Here is a 19422-nt window from a genome sequence, read left to right on the forward strand (position 1 = left end):
GTCTCTGCAGGTTTACTTTACCAGAATTCTGTGGAAATTAAAACATTGTTTAAGCTAGGCAAATCCAAACCCAGATTTAATACAATGCATGATAGCTGAATTATGTAAATACAAAATATATAGTTTTACAGAATAACAGTGGGTTATAAATTCATCGTTTGGGGCTTTCATTCAGCATCAGCCTTTGTATTAGTGCTTATGGTCTGGCCATGCCTGCAACAATCCTCTGTTCCTTTGAAACTAAACTTCAAAGCTGTTCTGAACTCTCCCTAAGATCAGTGTCACTCAGCATTCAAAACACTGTTTTATACAGACTTTTTTCCTAAGACTTGCATTTAAATGCATCATAGGATGCCTGCCTATTATGCATGAACAACATTAATAAGGATGGGAAAGTAATGCTTGTATATCAAACTTCCCCTTGAATTTTTACAGAGTGTACTGTTTTTGCCGAAAGCATCCCATGATCAATAATCCAGTTTGCTCAATCCGCCTTTGCTGTCGCTTAAAGGTAACTTTCAGCAGAAATAATTGGAAAGTTTCAGGTTCATTTGGGCCATCCAAGTACGCTTTGGTTACAAGAGGATGAAATCCATGAACAATTATGTTTTGGGTTGAAATAACTACTTTGTCAAGGTGAGCGCACCTTCATGGTTTGGTTTCAAATGAATACTTCGCTCAGGTTGAGGGAGCTTTGTTGTAATTGTTACAAAAGTAAAAAACATGGTTAAGGCGAGGAAATAATTGAGGTTATTTTCTAAAACAGCATTTATTGCTGATTTAGAAATGGGTAATGAACAGCACTCTCCTGTGTTAAATTCTGATGTTTTCTCACTTGCTGAAAATAGATGCTGCAGTTTTTGTTTTAGGTCAATATCACACCTTGTCATTTAAAAAAAACAGGTTCATCACGGCCTTTGCATCCCCTGAAAGACCCAACTTTGTGGGTCACAACCTTTGGTATACTGGATCCCTCATATCATCATTGTCACCATATGTTGGCTTTTGGGCGACTGTCGGAAGGATGGCGGTTCGATCCCAAATGTTAAATGGATCACTCTTTCCCATTCCCCTGTTTTTTTTTTTTGTTGGAGATAATTAACTCCATAAATTAAACTTCTAACATTCTGTTCCCCGAGACGTTCAATAATGTAAACCTTTTAACGTTTTCTTTAGTTTTTTGATCCATTGCTATTTATACAGTTATTGTCCCTAAGTAATAAAAAGCAGCATTACTTTTATTTTGTTACATTCCCTTTTTAAAACTAGGGGTACAAAGGGAAGCAACAAAATATACAATATCCGGGGAGAAAAAAAGAGAGAGGAAACTCGTGAAAAATACTGGAACTTACCAAGCAAACTAACGATAAACCAAAACAACTTTCTCATAAGAGAACGCGACAGCAATAACCAAAAACACTATTCCAAAAGTAAATTATTCCACACTGTTGCACAGACAATCCACTGCCGTCCATGCAGCTCAGAGGAGGAGGAAGAGGGAGACCGCAGCTTTCCTCAGCCTTTTGATGCAGGCCCTGATTGTTGATTGCCCACACCTGAGGGAGCTGCAGAAAGAGAGGGGCGAGGAAGACATTCACACTCGCACTACAGCACGTAATAATTGCAACAACCTATTGCCCTAACAGTATATGAGATTCAAGGTCAAAATAGCCTGGACAGCATCAGAGGTTTACATCACAACAAAGGGCCTAATGCAAGCTGATTGTGTAGGAATCAATAGCACAGTTGGATTTCGTGGTCAACCAATCAGATTGCGTGGTTGAAACTGCACAGTACATTATACCCTTGGCTATTTTTCTATATGTTCCCAGAGAAGATCACGGATCCTGCTGAGTTATTAAGGGCAACACTCGGCTCCAGAGAAACACTGTCACCGTGTATTCAGAAAGGCTGTTTTTTTCGTCAAATCTTCCACATCTCGAGAACCATCCAGCAGATTTAGACACATCTCACCCATTTATCTAACTCTTATCACAGGTGAGCTACCACAGCAATTTACGTCCTACATCACCAATAATACCACCCGTTAGGGAATATTTTGTGTAAGCTTGTAAATCTTTAGCTCATTTGCATCTCTTCTCTCTGTCCTCCTCTGACCTGGCTCTACGGCCTTGCAGGTGTTGTTATCTTCGTTAAGGAGGGGAATCCTGGGCTTTCGAAGCCTTGTTGTTCCGACAGTGAGTACAAGTACATGCTGACCTAAGATTGGCTTTATTGTTTAGGCACAGCTAGCTCCAGTTTATCTGGACCCAGATGCTCCAGTAAACACCTTATTTGTGACCTAGATGACAGTTCAAGTTAAACGTATTCTCTGAGCTTGTTTAGTCTGGCGTTTGAAGAATGGTGATTATCCATTCGGAACTAGTTAAAACCTCTTCCTGTTGTCGAGATCTTCAGTTGCCGCTGTGGCAACTCGTGTCTACAGTAAATGTCTTGTCAATTCTCCGGCCGTAACTCCGAATGAACCCAACAGTGTTTTGCCATCAAGCTCCTGCTCTCCAGTTTCTCTCTGACTTTCGTCTCCATTGCCACCACACCACCAATCAACAGGAGAGCCACACAGCCCTGGTGATGCAATAATGCGAAAAACATTTGGGAGAAATTGTGTCAAAATTGGAAATAAGAATGTGGGTTCTAACTCTAATGTTGCAGATGGTAGCAGCTTTTCATAGTTCGAGTAAGACGCTGTTGCGATTGGTTAAACAGTTACACACCACTGTGAGCAGCAGTGAATGATGTCATGGTAAAGGTTAAGGGGGTACCACATGCTTGCAGGGAGCCATCATGCAGTCTGAGGAAGGTTAACCTTTGCTTCTCCATATTGATCCAACCCACCAAAGAATCCCTATTGATTTGGCCTGTGGACCCTCTGGAATCAGCAACTTTTTTTTTGTAAACAGAGCTGCGATGCATCACACCCCCAGGCAAAATCCAGTTTTATAGCATGACATGATGACTCCAGTATAGGATTATTACCCATACAAAATGAGGAGGCGTTTCTACTGACACCTTCTATTAATTTCTGTGGAAAGGACGAGGTGATGCGGCTGTGGGAGGCGACACGTGGGGCAACGTGTGTTTTTTGAGGCTGATGTGAGATTGACACTATGGGTGTTTCCTTCCGCTGATACCTGTCTTTGTCTGATGAAACTTGTGTCTGAATATGGGACTGAGACTACATTTAGAATTATAAAAAAAATAATAAATCGAAGGCCAGAAAAGCTTGTTATCTCATATTAGCAGCTTATCGTTTAGCCTATGATTAATGTCAATGTGGAGATGTTATGCTCAGGTGAAACTAGATTCTCATTGGCCCAAAATCTCTACAGAAGGTTTGGTTTTTTTTGTGCTAATTTTGACATTTTATGACGTTTTAACTGCTTTTAACGTTTTGGCTGTTTTTGTCTTTTGGGGGGTTTTCACGTCATATTGATTTTAATTCAACATTTAAAACTGACTGAGATAGGAGGGTTTCACCAGCTCTTAATCTCCCTCCCCTTGTATTCATTCACTTTGTGTTTCTGCTATTACAAAGTTAGTTTTACGACTGTATTACATGTGTTTATTTTGTTTTTCCCAATAAGTTGAATAATTAATCGGTTAATGGGCACAACAATAATCAGCACTGTTTAGATAATAAAATCACCATTAGAGTAATTTAAAAAATGCCAATCATTTGAGCGTTAAAAGTTATTAAATTGGATAATTGTCCACTTTCTTTCTCTAACTTGTACTAAGCATAATACCTTCAGTTTTGGACTTTCTCAGCCTGTATTTTGTTGTCTATTAAGAGGTTTTGTAGATGTGATTGTTTTATTGGGGGAATTTTCTGCCTAAAACAAGTCCCCACTGCTGCTGGAAACATTGTTGATCAGTTCCGTTCAGGGCTTGATGTCCCTATGAGCAAAACCATGTTTATTTTACGCATTGACATTTGGTTAAAAGCCTATATTTATAGAGTTGATAAGACAGGCTTTAAATAGGACTTGGCGTCAGTAATTCTAAGAAAATCGCCGACAACACAACTGTCTGTGCTGCCTGGTGAGGAGATGGGGAACACACCCAGTCTCAATCAAGCCTCCACTCCCTTCAAAGCACCACTGAAGTATTTGGCATTTTATTAGACTAATGTTATTAGTTCTACTTAATATAAAGTGTTAGGAGGACATTCGCGAGTAATCTGTTATCCAATTTCACAGGCGGTCTAAAAACGGCTTTTGAAATCTCTAGTGTCTACATCTGCTCCTCCCTCTCGCTCTAATCTGCTCTCCTCCAGCTGGAGCCCGGGGAACGCTGGAGCTCCAGATCCACTCTGAGGAGGGGCTAATCTGGGCAAGGGGCCGCCCAGGATCGCTGCTCTGGTCCCGGGCCAGCGCACTTGGCCAGCTCGCTGCTCCCATCACGAGGCGCGCTCCACTGGAAGCTCGCTTCGCTGGGCGGTGCGGTCATGCAGTAGTGGATGGAAGGGTCAAGAAGAGAGATGAGGAGGTGGGGAATGAGTGGGTGGTGGTTAGGAAATAATAGATGGATGATGAGGAAAGGCAGGATCATGTTGGAGAAGTGAATATATTAATCTTGTATGTGAATTGTGCTGTTCAGAAGGAGGTCGGTAAGAATGCTTGAAATGCAGCCAGTGGCAGGGAGAGGATGTGAAGTAGTATTATTCGGGGGAGAATAATGGTTAAAGTAAAAGAGGTTTAGAGACAGAAAGGCAAGCCCACATTTTGCTGGCTAAGATGACAACCATTAGATATATTTATTAGCTAATTTATTCCATCAGTTGAAACCCAATCATCACAAAGTGAAGCTCTTGGATGATGTTTATTAATGAATGTGCTCTGCATGCAGATTTCCTAAGTATTTAGACAGTTGCCTTTTTAATATAAGATCCCACCTCATTTATCTTATCTCGGAATATGAAGATTGGAAATCTGCAGTTTATTGTTTTTTATGGAAAGAGGCTAGTGGTATTTATAGACCATAATAGCTTATGGCAGATATAGTGGTATGGAAATTGTAGTTCACAAACTCAAATATGTTTGCTGTAATTTAGAAATAGTGATGCCATTACCATTACATTGTTTGTCCACCAGAGAGCAACGACAAGTGTATTTTTCAACTCCAAAGAAGATATCTTTTTTATAATTATTTAAAGACCAATTAAAAATGATAAAAATGGCTTCTTTTTTTAGAGTGTATACGTTAGTAACACACTGGTTTGTCCTGTAAGTAAGCTTGTGTATTTAAAATGTAATTTCCCGGATTAACATGTCTGATGATCAGTGGGGACATACTGTATATTAGACCTGGTACACACCTCTTCTATATGTGCAAGGCATAGTTTAATGCAGTGCAAGATTTTGCACAGAGTACATTTTACTAACGCAAAACTGGCTAGGATGTGTCCTGACAGGTCTGATGCATGTAACCGATGTAAACAATCTCCGGCTGACTACATGCACATGTTTTGGTCGTGCCCTAAACTATCAGAGTTCTGGTCTGCAATATTTGGTTCACTCGGGATGGTCTTAGGTGAGACAGTGGACCCTAGCCCCAGTGTCCGAACTACGGGGGGACTCGGGGGATCCGAGACCCCCTGAAACTGACACGAGATCCCCCGAAAACATGATTTGGGAAATGTTGGGGGGTCTCTAAAATAGTGTTTTCGAGATCCGCGCTCTGAGTCAAGCGCAAGAGCAAGCGCCCCCCATCCCCGAGAGAAAAATTGGGACCCCCCGAAAGTCTCAGCATAGTTCGAACACTGCCTAGCCCCCTCACTGCCCTTTTCGGAATTCCTTCGTCACCCAATGCACCCATTACCACACGACGAGTTATGGCATTCACCACTCTGCTTGCTAGGAGGCTTATTCTCCTTAAATGGGTACATCCTCTCCTCCCACCCATAATAGACAACATCTTGTATTGCGTTAGGCTTGAAAGGATTAGGTTCTCCCTTAGAGGCTCCCTGACGACGTTCCATAAAACCTGGCAGCCTTTTTTGGACCACATTGACACCCTTACTGTTGATGAAGAACCCCAAACTTAATTCTGAGTAGAGACACCCCCCCCCACCCCCTTTTCTTTTCAATGTTTTCAATTATTATTATTTATTTGTTTTTGCTGTTATTTCCTTGTCCCCCCCCTCCCCTTTTGTATGCATGTGTGAATGAGATTGCGGGGTAATGGGGTTTTTGTTTGTTTTAATATTTGTATTAGAACATCACAGTATTTGACATGTACTGTTTTGAAAATGTCTGTTTGATATCTGTGCAAAAATTACTAATAAGATTTGTCAAAAAATAAAATGTAATTTCAAGTCAAATCACACCGACTTAACAACATTCTTGTTTAAAGTCGTTGCTTACTGTATGATTAAGCAATGTGGCCTTTGGGCATTCCGTTTCAGTGTCAGACTGAGTAATGACTTCCTCACATTCAACCCTCCGTAGCCAAATTATTATTATTTTTGTACGGTTTTTTTATTTTATTCAATCAACACTAGTTTCTTTATTCTGTCACACCTTTTGAAATACATCAGATCTAAAACAGAACCACAACACATTCTTTTTCAGCAAGATAACTTGTTGTCATGGAAATATTCAAGTTTCCATTTTCCTCTCAGCTGCCTTTACTACTTAAACACATCATTTTCTTCTCAAATCTCTTATTGTAACACCAGGTTTTTGATCTTTATTTCACCTTTTCAGAGTTTGTTTTTCTCAGCTCTCAAAGCTGAAAAGGCATCAAGGTAGAAAGTCTTTTTTATTGAACTAAATTCAAATCAGAAAATGATTAAACAGAACTACATTTATGAAAGGCTTTAAGGCGAATATGCAGTCTTAATGCAAACAGAAATTAAATTCCATTAAATATTTGTCAGCCCTAATAAAAAAATGGATTTACTCTTAAACCCAACTTAATAATTGAACAGGGTTTTCACATTTGTACAATCTAATATAAAAAAAGATCATCTCAGATGGTGGTAGAATTTCCCAATTTTTTAGGTGTTGACTTTTTGATTTTCTAAGGGGAAATAGTAGAGAAGAGGTATAGAATGAAACAAAAGGGAGGGGAACAGTGCATGCTAGAGATCCAAACAGAAAGTGAAACGTCGCCCGGGTAAAGCTCTAAACATAGAGGCTGAGAACGAAGGGTAGGTGACAGAGAGGAGGAGGAGGAAGGGCTCAAAAGATGGGGAACGTTAAATATGAGGACAAAACAAGCACAAATAAAGAAGTGCAGATAGTGAGGTGTACGGTGGAGGGAAGAATTGGTGGTAAAAGATAGAGAAATACAACCATGATCCCGCTTACTGTGTGCCTCTTTTGTGATAACAGAGCTAAAGCAAGGCGCTGCGTGCAAACGGGTGAAAAGTAAAAGCATACATAGACACCCTTTCAAAGAAGAGTTGCCAAAGCCTTTAGGATTAAGTGTTTACTCTTAGTAGTTCTATATGGGAGATTAAATCCCTGGGTTTTTAAGCAAAAGTAATTACTCGCCCTCTACCTCAAAGGGGGGCTGCATAATGAAGGATTTCTCAAAGCCCAAGAATGTTACTTTTCTTATGAAATGCATGTATTAAACCAGCTTTAAACACGTCTCTGTGAGGGGACATTGTATGTTTTGACAGGCTCTGGCACCGTGAGCTTGAGCTGGCGGTGCATCTGGCAAAGCTTTAAAACCTCTACAGGTGCGTGTGTGTGTGTGTGTGTGTGTGTTTGTGTGTGTTTTATCGGGGTGTGAGGCAGCATGCATTTCCTGTATTACGATGAGATTGCAGCAGGCGGTCTGCAGCGAGGAAGCCTCACACATTCTGCAATACGCACAAACACTCTTTCATCATAATGTAGACTAATATGGTAATAAAAGCACTTCCCAGAAAATAGCCCAGCAACACTGGAAAGAGACAGCACTTGAGAATGCGAATGTTGCTGAATACATTTCATCAATGATCAAAAATTAAGCACATCATTTCAGCTTTTTGCTTATGCGTTCATTCATTTATTTATGGGAGCGGTTTCACCACTTAGGCATCGCCGCGCTTTCCTCGTAAAATCAATACCAGGCAACATCTCCTGGTGTGTCCCCGAGATCAGGCGCACATGAATATCAATATGCTCCTTCACAGATGTCATTAGAGATGCTGTTACTCATCTCTGCATCAGAGAGTACCTGTCAAAAACAGCAAGCTACACACTCGCAGCCTGCATGACAAAACTGCGGGCATGAATTTGTGCCTGTGTGGGCTCGTACATATTTTATTATTTTAGAAAATAATCCATAAAAGAGGTTGTACTGTAATAAACCCACCTTGTTTTTTCTGTCACTGCAAGCATTCAAAGTGGCATTTACGATTTGATCAGCTTTTGCCAAAATGTAAATATTGTGACGGATTTATAGTTGTATTTCTGCCTTGTCTGTAAATTAAACCTGGAACCAGAAGTAGGTATTGATCCAGGACATTTAAATCTTTTTTGATATGGATTTGGCTTCGGGGATTTTTGCACTGATCTGCAATTCAGGGGTTACTGGTTCAATCCCACCCACTGCGTGTTATATATGCGACTCACTTTAAATTAGGCTTCCTTGCTTTTCATCTATGGACTCCTGGTCTGAGATGAACAAGAGTAATTGCAACCTTTGGTAGTCCGTAGTGATAGTAATTGCACATGGCAGTGGCCCAACAGTGCCCATAAATCCTGGAAGAGATAAATCCCATGATTTCGTTAAGAATTTAAACACAAGCAAACAAAGAGTACATGCATGTACACATGTTGGCAAAAACTCAAAGCAAACAAAGAGAAGAAGGGAGGGGATTTCCTTAATGAAAGCTTGGACTGTATTGCATGTTCCCTTTTATTAAATGGTCTTGGATACTGATCCCAATGACAATGATTGACTGTTAGCACCTTTTGTCAGACGTTATTATTTGTAAATTAAAGACATTAAAACAAAGCATTCATTTAGCCATGATGTATCCCAAATGTAAAGCTCATTCCTTCACTTTAACAAACATTATTTGAGAAAACAAGATATATTAAGTAGCTGTTGTATATGTTTCAATCATTCTTCTATCGTATCCAACTTCACTTCCAAGCTTTTCTATCGCATCCCCAGGATGTGCGTAGTTGTCTTACCTTAACTGACCTTTATACGTGTAAAGGTCAAAATGAACCTCTACGCTCCATGAAGTTTCATTTTCATATAGTGTAATTTGAATAGTATAAAGGGAAATATATTATGTATTCCCAGATTAAGGATAACACATTCTAATTAGATTCTATAACCTCTCAGATTTATCAGAAAAGACTCTTCCTCTTGGATGTCTGTATGATGTATGAACATGCTTTCCTAGAAGAGCAACGTACCTGTCATGAATACATTCGATTTACCTGGAAATCTGTGATATAGTGTAGTGTCACTGTGGTTTGATAATCTTGTACCTGTTTCATGACCAAAACCAATATATGTTGGTGGTAGATGTAGCAGATGCAGTCACCAAGTGAACCTTTACGTCAGGTTCAATATCTGCAATTCTGCACCGTCTCCGCTCATTCTTAATACCCCAAATCGTATTGACATTTTCTTAGACCGTGCAGCTCAGGTCATTTACACGACTTTCCATTTTTATATTCAGATGAGGTGCATATCTGGCACTGGCAACGGATAAAGGGCAAAGGAACCGGGAAATTATGTTTAATCTAAAACTCGATCTATAAGCTTCTCCTGTCGTGGGCCGTAGGTTAGAAATGCCTCTTCTTCTGAAATGTTAGTTTGTCGTTTAATATTTTAGCAGGGGGAACTAACTGAGAGTGACATTTCCTTTTACAAGCGACGATACCATCCTGAGTTCTAGCGGTATTTGAGAAAGAGTCAAAGGAAGACTTCATTTATGCATTTGTCTGCGTGTTGCATAGAAACCTACACCTGCTGCTGTCTAATTACAGAGACGTTCATGCCGATCATGTCTATGTCACGTTGGGTAACACTGACCGAGGTGAGCATATTTCAATTTTCTCTTAACAACTTCTCAGGTTATTAAGAGTAGCAATATTTCCAGGCACTTTGCAGAGCCATGACAAGGTGTTGATGAGTTGTTTATCTAACTGTCTACAGACTGTACAATCTGATTGGACTGACCTTAACCTGAAATATGACTTTTCTTGCTCCTAATCAATCCAATTATCACATTGTCAAACGTGTCGTTGTGAGTATGTAATTGACGTATAAATAGTCTAGCCCCAGAGCCCTTTCCACATATCTTTTTTCAGGAACACTTATTCGGACATCTGCCTCTGAATTAAAGGGCTTTAACTCTTGAACAACTGCAACCAAATATAACATGCTTTGCATTTGCTTTTTTTATGATACAAGAGGCAATAAATGCTCTCTATAATTCAAGCTATAAAGCTATAAACACATCAGAGATTCATGATCTCTACAGGAACTAGGTTAAATTGCATCATCCTCTTTTAAATAAATAGAAATGTCTTAAATTCAACAAAAGGTCTTTATTTATTCATTGAATTAAAAGTCAATCAATGGTTTTCGTTTATCGTGTTTCAGTTACTTTTTGACAATTGATTTAAATGTAAGTGACTGTGTTAAATGCAAACATGATACCGTCTCCTATCAATTGCAAGTCCCTGAATCAAATTGAAATCATACCCAGAAAAAATGATGTTGGCAAACTTTGTATTGTTTCCGAATAATGGATAACATTTCCTACTTTATGATGGTTGTAGGATGGCCGAAGTCCAGTTTCTGACACGACATTACAACAGAGCGAACACTTTCTGATTAACATTTAGAAGAAGCAACTTTAATGGCCAACAAACTTATTCTCCAACTTCCATTAAACTTAGGACAAAAGTAAACTTTGTGATTGTGAACCTGATCCCCCCCTTATTTAAAGTTTTGATATGCTTTAAAGGGATGATGACGATCTAAGCCCATGTCTGAAAGGTGTTGAAGGAACTGTCATTTTTGTGATACTCTTGGCATCTGATGACATTTATGTCAGCTTGTTGAATGGCTGATGAGCAAAAGTTTGCTGGGGGAATCTGATTTCTTTGTAAGTCACTTGGTGCCTGCTAAGAGTCATCAATAGAGTCAGTTTGACACATGGATTGCATAGCAGATGGTGCATATCAGGTTCTGTGCTTCACAGTGGTTTATGTGTGTGTGCAAGACTCTAAATGTGTTGCTTTATATATATTTATTTGTTTTTAATTTTAAGTTATGTCAATGCACGTCTGTCCTAGATATTTCATTTGCTACACAGGTGGGGAAGAGCTGTATGCTAATCAGCTTGTGTATATTATTCACCAACTGGAACAAAAGCATGCAACAAGCAGACCTCATTTGCATTATTTAATCATATACCCTGAACCTCCCTAAGGAACAAATAAATACAACCTTGCTATATGTATTACATAAAGCATTGGTCTTAAAGGCTTTTATTAAGAAATATTATAATTTAATCATTGCATCAGGATTAGAAGAATGTCTTTACTTCTAAAGCTGCTATTAGTGCGGGCTTCTGTATGCATGTGGTAGGTTTCTCACATTACTGCATCTTCTTTTAAGATCTTTGAAAGTAAAAAAAAAGAAGCTTTTCAGTGAGACTTTGATCACTGTCTGTATTTATTCTGTTTATTTTTATGAAATTCAAAACGCCCTCTTAAGCCCCTTGTTAATGTAGGAGATGAGGCTTCTTCCTGAAGTCACTGTTTAGCACTGACCAGTCTAGGATTGTCTTGACACAATTGGGGTTTACTTTCAACTGAACAAAAGAAGGCTGCATTTAACAATATGTGTCATTATTCAGTTGTTTATTTCCTTTATTAATTGAATAATTATCTGGTTTGGAAAATGTCGACAAATAATGAAAAACGTCTGCCACAAATTGCGTGCTTTGTCTGAAACAAAATAATCAGTTTATTATCACAAAAGGCAAAGAAATGCAGCACGTCTTCATAATTGAAAAGCTGAAACTAGAGAATGTTTTGGAACTTGCTTAGAAAAAAACAACTTGAACATGATTTATTTATCACGAATCAAAATGGTTGCAGATTTAATAATAAATTAATAAATGTAACGTTGAATCTTTTAAAGAAGTGCTTCCAGCTTATGGGTGCTGTATTTCTGGTTGCAGCTGGCCCTCATCACACTGTGGACCCTTCACCCACAGCACAGTGCAGTAGAGATTAAGCTCATTTTGTTGTTTTTACTTCACCACCAACCAGGGAGGATGCGCTCTGTTGTTGGAGCCCCTCAAAGTGCTGGTGAAACAAACATTTCTGAGGAAGGAGCTTATCTTGTCAATATTCATGGACCCCTTCCTGACTGATGAACCTGCACAATGAGAAGAGTTAGACTCCGGAGGATAGTTGCCACATCAACTTAACGGAAACCAATGGAGCCCTATTAGAAAGGTAACACCTGGGATCAATAGGGTTGAACTAGGAACTGGGGTTATATTATGTAACCGCGTCTAAGTGGCGGAATAAATAATTAATGATGTCATTTTCTCACATTGCAGCACTAAGCTGTACATGGGGCTCACCAGCTCCATTATATCATATGATCGTGTGTAACTACACCGCCGTACAAGCAGTACAATTGGTACATTCATATATTACTCATAATTATGTTTGCATGATTCAAATGTGTATTCAATATGAAAAACCCTTTAAAGGCTGTTTCTCTCTGTTTAGCTTTCTCTTTCTACCTACAATCTTTGAGCCAAAGTGCTTTGTTTTTCTTAAAATGGAAAGTGTTGTTGCACAGCTACAAAAATACTCCCTGTCCTGCAGTATGAGAATTTCACATAAGCACAAACATAGCAAATTTTATAATCACTGTCATATAAAAGAATAATCTGCCTACACCTAACTGTGGTGGCGTTTGCACCTTCACAATTTGCCGGATCCTCTGAAATGTAGCCTTTGAGCGTGCTAGGCAGAAAGGGATGGCGTGTTTATAACTGGGGGCCATTTACAATGAGTTAATAGGGGCAGTTAATAACTCGGCTAACACCACTTCGGTGTCTTTGATCTTTTTGAAATAAATATCCACTCTGCATCATCATCATCTGTGGTGGGGTCAGCATTAGGATTGGCCCATTACACATCATTATTGCACTTTGGTTTTGTGTGATTAAGACAATTGTGTCACACACTACTGCTGCTGAATAACATGCAATTACACATGTGCTGTACACACACACCTAGACACAGAATTGAGTGGAAAAAAACATTAAGAAGCATTTTTCCCTTTTCTCTGGCTAATTCCCTTTTTAGCTTTTCCAGTAGATGACAAGTAACTCATTGACCTATTCGCTGTTCCATGTCCCAATACATGTTATGGCGCTGGTTGATTGTACTCTGTATATATGTAATTCATCCATCCATCCATCTTCTCCCGCTTATCCGTCAGGGTCGCGGAGGTTACAGTTCTAGCAGAGGCGGCTGGCCCATAGGGGGCGCTGGGGCTCTGCCCCACCAGCTGTTGAGGGGAAAAAATATTTTTTGCATATTTTTTTTTAAATCAATGTCAGTTTTACTTAATAGTGTGTGTGCCTACATGCAATTTAAATCATTTAAACAACATTTCCACCAACTAACACTCATTAAACAGTGAATTTCCACTGACAGACAGTGTATCATTCTCTCATGGGGCGATCGGCAAAGTGCCCCTGACTGGCAGCTAAACAGCCAATCCGGTTATGGTTGCTAGGGGGAAATTATGAATAATTGGCCTATCAACGTCGCCAAATTTAACGCCGGTGGGGCGCTGGAAATTTAGCCCCAACTGCTACGTAAAATGCGTGAAGGTTTAGGATTGCTGTAGCTACATAAGGAGCCAGCGATAGTTTTTTTTTCGTAGTGCGACTCCCAGACTCTGTCCTACGCTACGTGGGGAAAAAATACGCGCGACGACGCTTTGTTGTTTCTCTCAGGCTGTGACATGCAATGACAACTGTATGGCACTGATGCTGTTTTCTCCAAGTAAATGCATTTTTCCTTGAGAGAGGGTATTAAAATAATCTGTTTATGTAACATTTTTTGAAAATAACTTGGTTCTAAATTCTTTGTATATGTTACATTTTAATAGGAAAGTTCTGTTTCATTCTCTCTTCTCAACCCACACTCACTCATTCACTCACTCACTGTTGATTTGTATAGATTCAGCTGAAATCATACCCTTGTTGTTAATATATCCCTTGATTGTATTGTATAGTATTTGATAGCATAAAGTCTAATATAGCTGTAAATTGTTACTTTTTCTGTGAAGCTGGAAACTGTGAAATTAAATTATTATTGTGGAACTGTAGTCATTTTCCGACTGTTCATTTGAATGCTTATGCTAGATTAGGCAGGGAAATCTGTTGGCTCACTAGCCCCACCAAGATTTTTTTTCACCAGCCGCCACTGAGTTCTAGCTTTCGGTCATGACCCATCCTTCATGACCATAGGTGAGGGTAGGAACGAAGATGGTCCGGTAGACAGAGAGCTTTGCCTTCTGGCTCAGCTCTCTTTTCGTCACAACTGTGCGGTTAAGCGACTGCAGTACCTGCTCCTGCTGCTCCGATTCTCCGGCCCATCTCGCGCTCCATTGTTCCCTCACTCGAGAACAAAACCCCGAGATACTTGAACTCCTTCACTTGGGGTAAGGCCTCATTCCCTACCTGGAATGGACAGTCCATCGGTTTCCTGCTGAAACCATAGCCTCAGATTTGGAGGTGCTGATCCTCATCCCAGCCGCTTCACACCCGGCTGCGAACCGATCCAGTGAGTGCTGAAGGTCACAGACCGATGAAGCCATTAGGACCACATCATCTGCAAAAAGCAGTGGTTCAATCCGTAGCCCACCAAACTGCAGACCCCCTCCCCCACGACTACGCCTCGAAATCCTGTCCATGAATATCACAAACAGGATTGGTGACAAAGCGCAGCCCTGACGGAGGCCAACCCTCACTGGAAATCAGTCCGACGTGCTGCCGAGGACCCGGACACAGCTCTCGCTTTGGGAGTACAGAGATTGGATGGCCCTGAGTAGAGACCCCCTCACCCCTACTCCCGCAGCACCTCCCACAGTATCTCCCTGGGAACCCGGTCATACGCCTTCTCCAAATCCACAAAGCACATGTAGACCGGATGAGCGTACTCCCAGGCCCCCTCCAGGATCCTTGCGAGAGTAAAAAGCTGGTCCGTCGTTCCACGACCAGGACGAAATCCGCACTGCTCCTCTCAATCTGAGGTTCGACCTCAGATATATGTAATCATACTTTGAAAATAACTGAATAGCCTTCTTGTCAAGCAATTGTGTTTTTGTGCTTGTGCAATACATTTAGCCGTTTCTTTACACAGTAAAAGCCTTTAAACTAAGAATATAATGAAAAAACAACAAAAAAACAACAGCACTTATTAGTCAAGAAAGTGAGATTTTCCTCCTGCAACATTTCAGCACATTGCATATTGCAAACCCACAGGAGATGGTTAAATGTCAGGTTGTGGTCGGAAATAGGGATTTTCCTGAAATGTTCAAAGAGCCAGAGCTTCCCCTCCTTCAGATAAGGTGAAATAATACCTTAAGTGATGGAATCGACAGTTCTCTATTCCTGAAGCCCCGCTCGCATTTTCTGTAATCCTTTATTCTTCCTTCACTGGTCTCATGCTGTCTCTCAGTCTGACTAGAAGAGGGAAAAACTGTTAGATCTGCACTCTCAACAGTCAGCGAAATCTCGTATCAAGCTCGATGGGGAGTTACTAGCTAGAGGTCGTATGTGTTTTCCTTCAATCTTTTTCTTTCTCTGTTGTTGCATTCACTAAGAAACATTGTAAACTCACAAGGAACAGAGATAGTGTCATGTTGGAACTGAGAAGGTTGAGATGAATCGCACACTTAGTCACCCAACATCAATAGTCAGAGGATGTTTTCAGTGAACAAAAAAAAAAGGTCAGACTCTCCAAGATGGCACTATTTTTGGTACAATGACAAATGACAAGATGATGGATTTCACATTTGATCAATAGTATCAAAGTACTATTGATTTGTGTCTTTAAAGGTGCTCATCAGTATTCATGCAGTGTCTGCCCAAGGCTGAATATCAGAACTTGGCACTTGGAGGGAATAAAAAAGAAAAAAAGAGACTTTCTTCCAAAAAGCAGGGAAGGTAGATTTTATTACTTGGAAAAATCAGAATCACAGGCACACGAAGGCAAGTTTTATGCAAACATTTACTGGATGATGCTTCCCAAATACAGATTTTCTGGGTTTTGACATACATGGGTCTCCAGGGACTGAACCTTCCTGACTTAGTTTAATGTCCTCTACTGATTCCATTTGTTTGTTATATGTAGTTCAAAATCTGTCTCAAAACTATTGAATGGATTTTAAATGATATTTGTATGATATAGAATGTTGATTAAAGTTAGTAGTTAAAACCTCTTCCTATTGTCGAGGTCTTCAGAATTGGTTTGGCAACCGCTGTGGCAAGTCGTGCCTACAGTAAATGTCTGGTCAATTTTCTGGTCGTAACTCCGAATAAACCCAACAGTGTTTTGCCATCAAGTTCCTGCTCTCCAGTGTCTCTCTGAGTTTCGTCTCCATTGCTTCAGAAGTTTCCACCACAATGTTAATAGGCTCTTGAGTTTTTCTGCAGCATTCTTCCACATTCGTAGTGTTTGGCTTTAGCGCCATTAACTCTTACTGATGACCATTCCATATATATCACCTCGGGACTCGAGCCAATGTTTAAGTGATAGTTGATGAGGAGGCAGCCAACGCAAAACTATCATTCTTTTTCCTCTCATCAAGCCAGCCAACCAGAGCTTGTGCTTTCTTTCCACAAACTCAAACCTGGAGTCGTCATTTAGGAGGAGAAGGGCAGGGTCTAATGGAACCTGCTTCCCCACTAAGTCAGATAGCTTGTCCCTAACATCAACCCAGAACCTCTGAACATCTGGGCACTCCCATAAGACATGCATTAATGTGCCCATCACTCCGTGACCACAAAACGTACAGTAAGGGTGGGGGGCCAGGCCCATCAGGTGCCTCTTCCGTGGTGATAAATATGTTCTGTGGCAAATCTTATAGTGGATCAGTTGGTGATTTGGGTTTTTTAGAAGCCCCGAAAACATTATTCCACACTGTATCCCAGTCTATTGCCCCAACCCCCTGAGGTAAGTCACTCTCCCACATCCTGATCCCCGGTGGTGTTACAGCAGAGGACTTTGCTATGAGGCGATCATAGATGTAGAATACCGTCCCCCTTTGAGGTGCTATATCTATCAGTGAGACTATAGGGTTGGTGCGCAAGTCCGATCTCCAGGGGACCTTGAGAGAGTTAAGAGCTGTTCTGAGTTTAAAGTAGAGGAATAATGAATTTCTTGGGATATTGAATTTGGACATTAGATCTGGGAAATCTAGAATTGAGTGTTGACCCGAGACATCGTCCAATGTGTGTATGCCTTTTAAGGCCCAAGACTGCGGGGTAAAAGGCTTGCCACCTGATAGCAGGTTTAAATTGTGCCATATGGGAGACTGCTTATGCCAATTTGTTTTGAACTTCAGGTGTCTCTCCAAACTTGCTATAGTTTGCAGCATGTATGAAATTATTGGACCATACTGTGAGATGCATTTCTTACGGTTAAGGCCAACCATCAGGATACATTTGAATAACTTTGCATATCCTTTTGTTGAAGCACCATCATCAGGTTAATGCAAGCTAACTCAATTGTGAATCACATGCTAAGCTAAAAAATTACCTGCACAAGTAAGGTTTCATGTAGCATGCTAACTCAATAAACTGTGATGCTGAACATTTAACGTTATACAACATTGTACCTTGCTTAAATCTGCATGTTATGACAGAGAAATTTGATATCTTCCTGTTTTGGAAAAAACTACACCCTCCTATTACTTTTGCATTTCCTGTGCGAAGCGATTAATTAAAATGACATATTCAATAATTAAAATAATTGTTTCATGCAACCTTAAAACAATAAAAACCCAACACCGATTTACGATTAAAAAAAGTAGATATTTTAAATGAAATATTGTGTGGCAGACATCACAATGACAATGTTCTGAAAGGGAGTAATTTAAGTGATTATAGACCTCAGCAATCATCCTAAAAGCTGCAATTTACTTTTGATTGCCACAATGTGTATCATTTCATAATCAGCCCTAGAATTTTTCTGGCAGGCTGGATGTCTGAATGATTGTTGTTTATGAAGAATACAGGCATATTTAAAGAACCACATAGACATGAAACGGTATTTTCCAAAAAAAACGGTCCCTTCCTGAGGGCCTTTCCCACATGAACTCCTCTGAACAGTGCTCCTTGTCCCTTCTTTTTTTTTACAGCAGAGGGATAATCCAGTGATGATTCAAATCATGAAGGAAGGAAACGGCGCCACCCTTATCAAATTCATCATCGAATATGGCCATCAAATCAAAGCGAGATTGCACTCTCTTCCGCTGGTCAAAATGGCTGAGCTCTGAGCTCCCCTAGCACACGGCATTTTGTGAACAATTGCCTGAAACCAGCTGTGGTGGACTTCAGAGCAAAATTCCCCTCTTAAAACCCCAAAGCCCTAAATTAAATTTGTAAACCTTATGTGGAGTGTCTTTTTCTCACGGCAGAAGCTAAATGAGACATTCAGCATGGATTATTTCACAGAGTATGATGGATGTTGACAACTACCTTGCACTTGCCGTCCAACAGATAAATACATAATGTAATTTATTTTTTTGTCTCTCTTTGATGTGTGGACTCTTTAATGGTCCAACTGATTGATTCATAACCCAGAGTTATGGCCACTTATGTTAGTTTAAGCAAAGTGAAATTGAATAAAAACCAAGGCAATCCAAACACAATTTTATGCAAATGAAGAAAAATCTGGACGTTAACGACACTTGGTATCCATCCATATTAGTGGGCTATCTGTCTCCTAGCAACAGTTGTGTTGTCGGCGTAGTAACCCTGTGCAGATTGTAGGCATTATTCACCAAGGCCTAATTAAAGGGGTAAATAGTATACCAGGTCATATTCAATTGAATTATGTGTTGGTTCTTCCTTAAAGCAATGACATTGCTCTGAATGTCACACTCGCTGTACCCTTGCCTTTTCATGTTCCAACTGACCGTGTTGTTCACATTTAAATAGAGGACACAACCGTCATTTGAGGTTCACTTCAATTTTTGGGACTGTAAGCTCACAATACTTATCCTTCAAGGCTTCAAATCGAGGTGGAAAAGTCACTCATGAAAACGTTTAAGCCCTTGACAAGCTCCTTTCAACAGCCTTTAAGTGGGCGCCTCACAAATCCAACAGGTCGAAAACGTGCTTCATGTGTGAGGAACACTTTTCAACTGTGCCCGCTGTGTATT

General features: G+C 40.2%; 1 long non-coding RNA gene across 1 annotated transcript in view; it reads left to right on the forward strand.

Moving 5' to 3' along the window:
- Positions 1-18895, forward strand: part of LOC134875421 (uncharacterized) — a 49888-nt gene extending 30993 nt beyond the window's left edge. Inside the window, exons 2-3 of the long non-coding RNA XR_010167190.1 lie at positions 12270-12458; positions 18397-18895. This is a non-coding gene — a long non-coding RNA (uncharacterized LOC134875421). The remainder of the gene's footprint in view (positions 1-12269; positions 12459-18396) is intronic.
- The last annotated feature ends 527 nt before the right edge of the window (positions 18896-19422 follow it).

Source organism: Eleginops maclovinus, chromosome 13 (genome assembly GCF_036324505.1).
Source record: "Eleginops maclovinus isolate JMC-PN-2008 ecotype Puerto Natales chromosome 13, JC_Emac_rtc_rv5, whole genome shotgun sequence".
Classification (NCBI taxonomy): Eukaryota; Metazoa; Chordata; class Actinopteri; order Perciformes; family Eleginopidae; genus Eleginops; species Eleginops maclovinus.